At 40.9% G+C, this 10531-nt stretch overlaps 1 pseudogene; it reads left to right on the top strand.

Annotated features, from left to right (window-relative positions):
• Positions 1 to 459: 459 nt before the first annotated feature.
• Positions 460 to 2390, top strand: LOC123943676 (annotated as a pseudogene).
• Positions 2391 to 10531: the final 8141 nt, after the last annotated feature.

Genomic DNA, 10531 nt, shown 5'->3' with positions numbered 1-10531 from the left:
GGACACAAATAGGTTTAATGCGTAACACAGTAATATTTTATAAATAGAAACAATCATATTTTGGAGAACTCTGCTCTACCGTGACCTTTATACAACTTGAGGAAACTTTAAGGTTGAGTCTATTGTTCAAGAAAGAATAAATACAAAATGACCATGCTCTCCCTCCCTTCCTTACTGAATAGAAACCATGGGTTTGGTTCAGAGACCAAATAGCAAGTGCTGGCATAAAATAGAACAGAAATATTTTAAATTAGGACCCAGGGGCTACTGGAGGGTGTTTACAAAACTTCTGCCCCAAGAGTACTCCCTGAGATGAACTGACATGCCTTTCTCAATGTGGGAGAATGCAGCACAGTATTTTGATTTTTAAAATGTCTCCTCGTGCTCTGCAGTTCTTCTTAGCAGCCCAGTGAGAGAAACGCAGGCTGCTGCCTTGAATTTAACTGACAGAAATGAATAATGCTCATTCAGAAAAGCGTCCTGCGTTTTGTCAGATGCCATGCTCTGCACAGCCTCCTCTCCATGGGACAGCCAGACAGCGTGCAGTGCCGCAGTGCACAGGTTAGCAGCTGGAAAAGAAATCATGGCAAGCCAAAGCTGAATTGCAGTTCAGGGAGTAAAGATGGATATAAAGATTCACAGTCCTGAAGAAATGTAAGGGAAACAAGTAATAGGAACTGACATGATGCTGTTCATTACAGGTCAGTTTCTGAAGTTAGTGTATGTCTTTATTCCTGTACTCCCTGTTGTTAAAGCCAGATGTGTTTTAGGTATGGATAAGAGAAGTTGCTGTGGTTAAGAGAATGGGCTTTGAGGGAGACAAACCTGGGCTTGGGTTCTATCTCTGGAACTTGAAGAAGCTGAGTAACATGGCCAAGACCCCACAGTTATTCTGATATAGGTTCATCAGCTGCAAGATGCTGGAAACAATAGAGTTTTTCTTCATAGATTTGCTGGACGAATTAAATTATCTAAGGCAGATAATGTGTTTTTTGCAAACGACAATTATTAATATTAGCTTTTATTAAAGATGTACCTGATTTTTATCTTGCATCACTATTTTAGCCAGCCTTCCTAGATTTCCAGACTCTTGAGCTCCATCCTCTTAAACAAATAAGAGATTGGTTTGGCAGAGATGCGAAGAATTATTCTCCAGAAGTTATCCCAGCCCTGGACTATGACTACCATTCCAAGCCCTTAATTTTTATGGAAAATGGATTTTAATGGGTTATTCAGGATGAAAAGATAGGAAATTTTTATATTACTAAAATCAAAGAATATGCACATCCTCAACTAGAAAGGAGAAGAACAGAATTCAGGTTATTCTGACATACTGATCTTGTAAGGAGGTCAAATGATTGGGTGTGTTGGGTGGGGGTGCTGTTAGGCAGTGCTTATTATATATTAATTTTTTTCTTTTAAAGACGCAGAAAGTAGAGACCAAGGTTTATGAGTGGCTGCCAGTTGATTCAGGCTTACGGGAAAGATGGAGTGTCCTTGGTTGTGTACCATGGGGTCCGGGGGCCCACGCATACAAGAGCTCAGAGCAGCGAGGACGGGAAGGGGATGGGCCGCACGTCAACCGCTAGAGGGCGCACCGCCTGTAGGAAGCAGTGTCCTGGGCCCAGTCAGTGGGGAGGGAGAAAGTGGAGCACGTGATTCAGAACTCGTGTCTCTTGACTTGCTCATTTCTGAATCCCAGAAGCTGGCACACTTCCAGGCAAAAAAACAAAAACAAAAACAAAAAACAACAACAACAACAACAACAAAAACAAAAAACAAACAAAAAACAAAAACAAAAACAAAACCCTGTCAACAAAGTGAATGTCTTTCTTAACAATCCACGGAATGGAGATGTTAAAGGGGGAAACAAAGAAGCTATATGCAGATCAGAAGACCAGCAGAAGCAAAGAAAAGAACCAGTGCTGCCCCATTTGTAACACGACCTTTTCATCCACTGTTGTGGCCCGGGGGAAGATCCACGCAAAGATCTTAAAGCTGAAGCAGCAGTCGTTAATGTGTGGGGCTTGCACCAGAATAGAGGTGATAGACCAAGACGAGTTCTACAGCTTCTGCAGACTTTCAAAGACTCTGTCATGGCTCCACGACATTATGTGGGCAAGAAACACAGGAAATAGGAAACGAAGCTCAAACTCGTGGCACACTATGAGTGGCTGGCTGGCCTGCTGTCCTGACTCATCAGCTGGGAAGATGTATAAGATAAGCTGCAAGATGTATAAGATAGTCCTGAGCTCTATAGAACAGTATCAAGTTCGTGTCAGTGACTTCAAATACAAGAGCCAGTCACCAAGCCTATGGCATCACCTCTGGGCTAGATTCCAATGCAAAAGCAGCCATTTTAGGAAGACTTAACCACCTTGGAAAACTAGAGGTGTTTCTGTCCAGCACCTGAGGCTGAGTCAGCTGTGGTCTTGCTTCTCATGACCCAGTCTGCACTGGGCTCCTTATTCCTCCTTTCTTATACCTGGAGAACTCGTAGGCCTAAGGCAGGAGTGGGCCACAGATAGCATCTGATTGATCTAGACAAATCGACCCTTGCTCTTCCCCTTTGGAATGGGCCCTGTAGGTCAGGATGAGGGAAAAGGATGGATCTTGAGAGGACTTGGGGCTGCACAGGGTGCTAGGTTGGGGGATGGCTTTCCCCATTCCCAGCTTCTCTTGGCTGTATGTCATCAGCCTTATGCCTGAGTTTCCCCTGCAGGTCAGTTTTTAACCAGTTTCCCGTTAAAGCACTGAACTCTCCTGGGAAACCTGAAGCTTTCACACCAGACCTTGGCCTAGGTGAGAAAGTGCAGTTGGAAGTGGCTGCCCTATAGAAGTTTGGAGCTAATATGATACTCCCTCTTTTCCCAAAACAGGCAGGCTTTCCTGAGCCTGGGACCAGATACTGGCCAGTCATACAGCTTTCTGCCCACTGTAAATTCTCCTGGAGCAATGATAGAGTACTGGCAGAGCAGTGCTATCATTTCTGCTCCTTCTCCATTCCTGAATCATGCTAACGATCAGCAGCCACTGGGGTAAAGATGGAGCTGGAGGAGGCCTCAGGACTCAGTGAGATCATGGAACGCTCCAAGGTGGGCTTTTCCTCTCTTCCATCAGAGATGTTCTGACCCAGAGTCATGTGGTAAAGTCCCCACATCCAAATCCCCTTGATGGTTTTGTGCCCATAAAGGCAAGCTGCCTTATGCCAGCCAGCTCAGTTGAGAGGTGCATTACTGTTCCTTGGCTTTACTCGCCCTCTTCTTGTGCAGTAGACCACCTGCCCAGGTTGCTGTGGTGCCCTCTCCTGTCACCCACCAAGAGATTCCTGGGTACCAGGGAGCAGGATAGGGTCCCTACGGAAAAGAAAGGAGAGCTTGTGGAGGTTTCTGCAGTGAGAAAACAGATGTTTCCCATTCTGCTGTGTTTTATGGCCTGGGATTTCACGGGGTTGGATTTTTTCTTGTAGCTTTCAAGCCGGAATTCCAAGGAGTGTCACCATCATAGACCTCTTGTCACTGAATCAGAGAAGCTCAAAGCTGCTCTTGTGGCCTATTCTCCCCGCATTATCTTTCCCTTTGTTTGTGAAATGCCTTTACATATTGTGTTCACGAGTTTATGCTTTTGTAAAAATATTTAATTTATTTATTTGACAGACAGAGATCACAAGTTGGCAGAAAGGCAGGCAGAGAGAGAGAGGAAGGGAAGCAGGCTCCCTGCTGAGCAGAGAGCCCAATGCGGGGCTCCATCCCAGGACCCTGGGATCATGATCTGAGCTGAAGACAGAGGCTTTAAGCCACTGAGCTACCCAGGTGCCCCATGTGTTTATGCTTTGTCTCCTGGTCATGGAAGCATCTAAATAGATAATTTCTCTCATAAGGCAGACTGCAACTTAACAAACCTAGGATTTGGGACTATATTGCCACTGGACCTAGACTATGTGTGTCTTGACCCCTCTCCAAATACCGAATAATTTTTCAATGGTTCATCTTGAAGCGAGGTCTTCTGATTCTCAACTTATTGAGGTTTGAAGCAAGGTCTTCTGATTCTCAGCTTATTGAGTTTTTCTTGAGGCTACATAAAAGCAAGAAAAGAAACCTTGAGAACTGACCAGGATAGCCTCCAAAGGAAAGTAGAAACTTAGCAAACTCCATGGTGATAAGTAGAGGAAGGCTAGGAAAGCTAGTCTTCTTTTCATCTACCCAATAAAGGCAAGTGTCCTCATTCATCTTACTATCTGCCAGTGTGCATGCAGTACAGCTGGATGAAGTCATCCTGGAGAGAACTTGCTCTCTACTTGTTCCAAAGGAAGATATAAATTGAGCCATTGGGGAAGAGATGAAGCCATCAAACACAACTGTGATGGCTTTTTAATGAGATTGTTTGTACTAGACCAGCGGGTAACCTTGGTGATGAGTCAAACCCAAGAAAGAGATGGTAAGAGATCAAGGAAGGAGGGAAGGAGGGAGGCGGAGCAGGAGCTGGAGTTGGCAGTTGGCCAACAGGCTACAGAAAAGGAACTAAATTATGCATCTTATTTAGTACATTTATTAAAAGAACATTTCTAGGCAAACATCCCAAAACAAATGTGACTATCAGTTAAGCATCCCACAGTCCTGAGCAGATTTAGTGCATGACAATTTTCTCATAATGGCTTTGTGGTGTTTGCTGAGTTTCATCTCTTTATAGCATTTTATGAATTCTCATTCCATGGGGATTTTAAATAGGCTGAATTTGCCCTTCATTTGTGGTTGTTCAACAAAGTCAAAAATGGATAAATATGGCGTGAGCATGGCATAGGAATTAAAATAATATATTTAGGTTAAAATGATATTCAACCTAAATTTTTGATTGACATTTATGAACAGTCAGAGCAATACTTATTCTTACAGTTCATTAATTTATGAAATTTTTGAACATTTCTTTTGTACTGGGGTTTGAACTGTAGATCCTGGGGTCACAAAGATGAATAAGACATGGTTTCTAACATTAAGAAGTGCCATTTTTTTAGGAGAAGGAGAAACACATAAAAGATGAAGGCAGGATTATATAGAGGGAAAAATCATACAGCATGACGTATAAAGGAGGTGTGATTCTTCTACTTGGAAAGTGATGGAAGAATAAGAGAGGTTTTCAGAAAGGAAATGATGATCCTTGATTGAGGAATAGACTGATCAAAAGCATTAGGCAAGGCACAGATTACCCTGGTGGTTTGGAGAAATGGAAGCAGCTCAGAATAATTGGAACATAGTAGGAAGGAAGGATGAGTAAATATAGCCAGAGTAAAGATTGGTTAGATGAAACCATGACGATGCATAACTTTATAAACCATATTAAGGAGTTAAACACTTTTTCAGGAAAACACAAAATTAGTGGAATAGGAGAATAACACAATCTTTGATGCACTAAAAATAATAATTTGGTAAATAATGTGAAAGATGAGTTGAAATTTAAAACAAGACTAGTGATCTAAATTAGGTTTAGTTCCATAGTCAAGATGAGCAATGATACAGCTTGAGGTAAGGCCGTAGCATTCTGGTTAAAAGAGGGGAAAAAAAGAGCTGTAATTGACTGAAAGCAATTTAATCTGCAGTATTTGATGACTTACTGAATGTGAGTGGCATCTAAGGAAAAGTAAAGAATCTGGAATGGGCTTCAAATCTCTAGGTTGACTGAGTGCATAATTTCATCATGTTAAAATGATTGTAGGGGCACCTAGGTTGGCTAAGTCAGTTGAGTGTCTGACTCTTGATTTCAGCTCAGGTCATGACCTCAGAATTGTGAGATTGAGCCCCACATTAGGCTCTGTGCTCAGCGAGGAGTTTGCTTGAGATTCTTTCTCTCCCTCTCCCCCTCCTCCTCCCCCCTCAAATAAATAGTAAATAAATAAAATCTTTTTTTTTAAGATTTTATTTATTTATTTGACAGACAGAGAGAGATCACAAGGAGGCAGAGAGGCAGGCAGAGAGAGAGGAAGGGAAGCAGGTTCCCTGCTGAGCAGAGAGCCCAATGGGGGTCTCCATCCCAGGACCCCAGGATCATGACCTGAGCCAAAGGCAGAGGCTTTAGCCCACTGAGCCACCCAGGTGCCCCTAAATAAATACAATCTTAAAAAACAAACAAAAAAAGGGTTGTGAACTCCAAATTGGTGAAGCATAGCATACCAATTAAATATATATGTAAAAAAAAAATACATTGTAAAGAAGAACACATATTAATAGCAATCAGTAGGTGATGCATTTATAGATTATATTATTTGTTTCAATAGATTGTATGTTATTTTCCAAATTTAAAAAGTTAAACATGAATTACTTTTAGAACAGGAAAAAAAAATGCCAGAAATATTCCTTTGACTACTGTGGATATAAAAAGAAGTGCCCATGAAACATTTTCCTTTGGCCTTACTTTGATCATTTAGTCTTACTAACTGGAAAAACTGAACTTGAGGTATATGTTGAAATATATGGATTCTCTTTAGAATAGTAACACAGTTCTTTCTTTTTTCTAGTTTTGTACACTTATGTTGTACTACCCAAACTATATTCACCTAAAAAGTAAATACCATGGTAGGAAGGAAAAAAAAAAACACTTGAGACTTACTCTATTTAGAAAGCTGGTGTTTAGAAAGAAGATGTGCTAAAGTGGAAAGCAGATTCCACTGACTTTCATGGCTCATGATACCTATTGGATGTGTGACTCAGAACCAATAACATTGGAGCTTCTTAAATCGTGGTTTTCTGAGAAATCAGAAATCAGAAATGCTTCAGAAATAAAAGTAACACTGTTGAAAGAGTTTATATTCACAAAGTTTCTTGGATAGTATTCATGTCTGTCAATCTTTCGCTTCCATGTTGAATATATTTAAGCACACGGGCCTGGAAGTCTTTTGCCAGCTTTGGTGTTCTCCAATATTCTTTACAGTGGCAGTTATTGATAGATATCTTAAGTGTGATTCGTCAGTGGATGCCCCCAAACACTTTTAATTTCAAGGCATTTGTCTATCATCTCTTGGATCTGGGTTGAATTTTTTTTTTCTGGGTTGAATTTTTATTTTCCAAAGTCCTGAGAATTAATAAGAATCTTTAGCACTGGAGGTTAAACATTTGCTGTTTGAAGACACCGCCAGGCGGAAAGAAAAAAAAAAATCAACAACTGACATTTAATATGTTCTTATTTCAAAGAGGCCTTTGACTTTTCTTTTCCACCACTCATTTGTGGGTGTATATCACCCTATTGGGTTTTGATCAGAAATTCACTTTGTGTTTCTGTTTATCTGTCATCCTTAGTGTGGCTTTCATCTGTAAGTAAAGTAATCCATTCTCTAGAATGTTGCAGTGTAAGTTACTAAATATTTGAAGCAGAATTGAAAATTTGACTGGATCACACTATTGCATTCCCTCTTGATGCTTTAATACCTTTTCATGTTGATGTTAGTTTCCTTAAGTGGCGAGAGGCCGAACCCTCCCTGTTCTTTTACCACTCCAGGAAAATAGACAGAAGAATCACTGATGGACTTAAATTCCCACTGAAGCACTAAAAGTTTCAAATATGGGCTGAGCATCATAAAGTGGCCCTTTCCATCTTGTCTCTTTCCCCTAGTACCTCAGCTGCTTTTTTGCCTTGGTCCAATGCCCATTTCAATGTTGGGATTCCTGAGTTCTTCTGGGACTCAGAGATTGCAGAATATGATCACACTCTAGGGGCAAGTGGTCAGATAAAACTACCCACTTATAACATTTGCTGGGAAGAATTAGAAGGAAAGATGCACTTGGAGAATGCATTTTGCCCAGGGGATTCATAAAGATAAGCCATAGCCAGCAATAGAAGACTTCATGATGAAACATCCATCTCTGTAGAAGGCATTTCGATGTGATGAGGACAGTAGCTAAGAGACCAATTGAACTTTTGAAATAGTGAAGAGGGTGCATCCGGGCCTTATATCCCATATTCTTATTTTTTATACCTCCTCAAATTAAGGCATAAGACACATATTTTATTTTATTTCAAATAGATTGAGATGTAGGCCAAAATAATTTCTTTTGAGTTGTGTTAGAGAATGAGCAAATGAAACAGAGCAAAAAGCATCTCTTTATATCTCACTCAAAGAGCACTTTCCAGGAATATCCTGTATATTTGGAGGTTCTTTGCCTATGAATTGTGTTGTACTTATATTTAAGTACTTAAATATAAATATAAGTTCAGGGTGGCTTGACATCCCCAAATTGTACATCAAGAAGAGGAGCCCTTTGGCCGAAAGTAGGAATTGCCTGCATGGTAAAAATGGGCCACAACTTAGGTTTGAGAAACTTGGCTTTAAATTTTGTTCTGCCACTTTCCTAGCTGTGTGTTCTTAGCCAATTTACCTAGCCTGAGTGACACTATCAAATGGGGATAAGATAAGGATCATGGCTTCATAGGTTTAAACAAAGTATTTAAAAATATGTTAAAACTGGAGATAAAATTTCATGCCCTGGGATTTAAGATATGACATAGTCAAATGACGTTAGTCAGTGTGAGTCCTGGCGTGATTAGGTTAGAACATCATGAAGAAATAAATGTGATCTGAATAAGCAAACTCAGTAAACTCCAGTTTTCCTGCTTCAACCAATTTGAGACTGTATTGCCCCTATTTGTCCAAATGATGACATGTTAATCATATCTCAACAGAGCTTTGAACTGTTAAAATGCCTTAAAAGATTCCTCAGAGGTATCTAGTCCATAACTGACCATGAAGCTGTTTCTTCTATGGTTGGAACAAAACACCCCCAGACACGCCTTGCCCCCGCACACCCCATGAAAATAGTTGCCCATTCAGAGTGGTCTCAGTGTTTACACACGTGTCACCTAAATGCACTTTTCCCAAAACTTCTCCAGACAGAAATTGTTTCAATTAAGATGTGGAGATAATATATTAGTGAGTGTTCGGCTCTTGACTATGGTGTGGCTAGCATAGTTGTGCAAGGATGAAAGCGCCAAACTTTCCTTGCTCACCTGCCAGAATTCCACTGAGTCATGGGAGGGAAAAGGTAGAAGACAGTTGTGTCTCTGGATGGAGAAAACATCTGGTTAAATATAAAATATATGGACTGTGTAATAAAGAAATAATTATAAGCATATCAAAGAATATGTTAAGAATTGCTGAATTTGCAGGGAAAAATTTGAAATCCACACCCTGGAGGACAGTGAATATCCCTTGACTTGGCCATCATTTTTATAGCATTTCCTCTACTTTTTGGTGATTTATTACGGCAATCCCCTAGTTCCCATATTTTTTGCTAACTCAAACTACGCATCTCACATATTCCAACTTGCACCTCAACAAGCCTTTATAAGCCTTCACCTTCTGGCCACAACATTCTTATGAGTAACTCCCCAGAGTGCTTTTAAGAGAGTGCTTGTGTGTCATGAATGGCATGTGATTTCCATTAAAGAATCTAAGGAGATTGTGGATCGTTATGTACATAAGCTTTCATTAGTCCTTTCACTGTCTGATTGTAGTGGCACTTGAGGAAAGTGAAGACTTTTCCCCTCCTGTTTTAGAAAATAAGAAAAGAGAAAGCATGGGATCCCAGGTCAAGGAAGAGAGAATGATTGAGAATTTCATTTCTGGTTTACACATGGTATGACACTACTCATGAGGACTTATCTGGAATCTAATAGTTTCTATGGCTTTAGACCTTAATTAAACAAATTATACAGCTTTGTAAAGGGTAGCGTCTCAAGTTTCCACAAGTCTCTTTTCATTTCCCATGGGCAGACTATTTCTTTTTCCTTCTCTCAATGATGTGTATATCTGTAGTATTGATTTGTCAGTCAGGCAGGGTCCTAGTAGGGAACAGATGATTATGCCTCAGACTGGGTCTATTGGTGAGAGTTTACTGAGACGACCATTTATGAAGATGTTGACAGAAAATAGGGAAGCAACACTTGGTGAGCAATACTCAGGAGACAGTAACAGGGCAATACACACATACTACCCATGAAGGCGTAGTCAGCCAGCTGAGAGAGAGAGAGAGAGAGAGCGTTCTGTACAAGGAGCAGAAGCCCCATTGGAGCTGATACAGAAAAGAGAGGGGGGGAGCTAGGGTAATAGATATGCCCTGAATTCACCTTCCTCTTTCTTTCTGTCCAACTCCTATGAGTACTGCTCATCTGCAGAACCAACCAACAAGTAGGTCATTGGCTTCCCAGGGTAGAGCAGAATGAAGAAATGCAAGGGCATGGATGGGCAAATGGAAGACAGCACCTTGGGTGAGTATACTTGGATCTCTGCAGCCATTTCCAACCAGGTGAGGCACACTGGCAGTGTCTTGAATACTGGTCTCTGTGGAGATCTCTAATTATGAGCTCCTCCACCAGAACTTCAAGAGTAGATAGTTTGGCTTGGATAAACTATTCTTTGGAGTCAAAAAGGAAGGGGTTTGAACTAGATAGAGCACAGTATTCATTGTACAGACCGTTTTTTATGGTAGCGTGCTGGTTATTCTCCCCTTCCTTCCCAGGCTCATTCTCTAGTGCTCTGCCCTGCTCT

The sequence above is a fragment of the Meles meles genome, chromosome 6, assembly GCF_922984935.1.
Source record: "Meles meles chromosome 6, mMelMel3.1 paternal haplotype, whole genome shotgun sequence".
Taxonomy (NCBI): Eukaryota; Metazoa; Chordata; class Mammalia; order Carnivora; family Mustelidae; genus Meles; species Meles meles.
The sequence above is the reverse complement of the archived record's forward strand: the minus strand, read 5'-3'. Positions and strand labels throughout refer to the sequence as shown.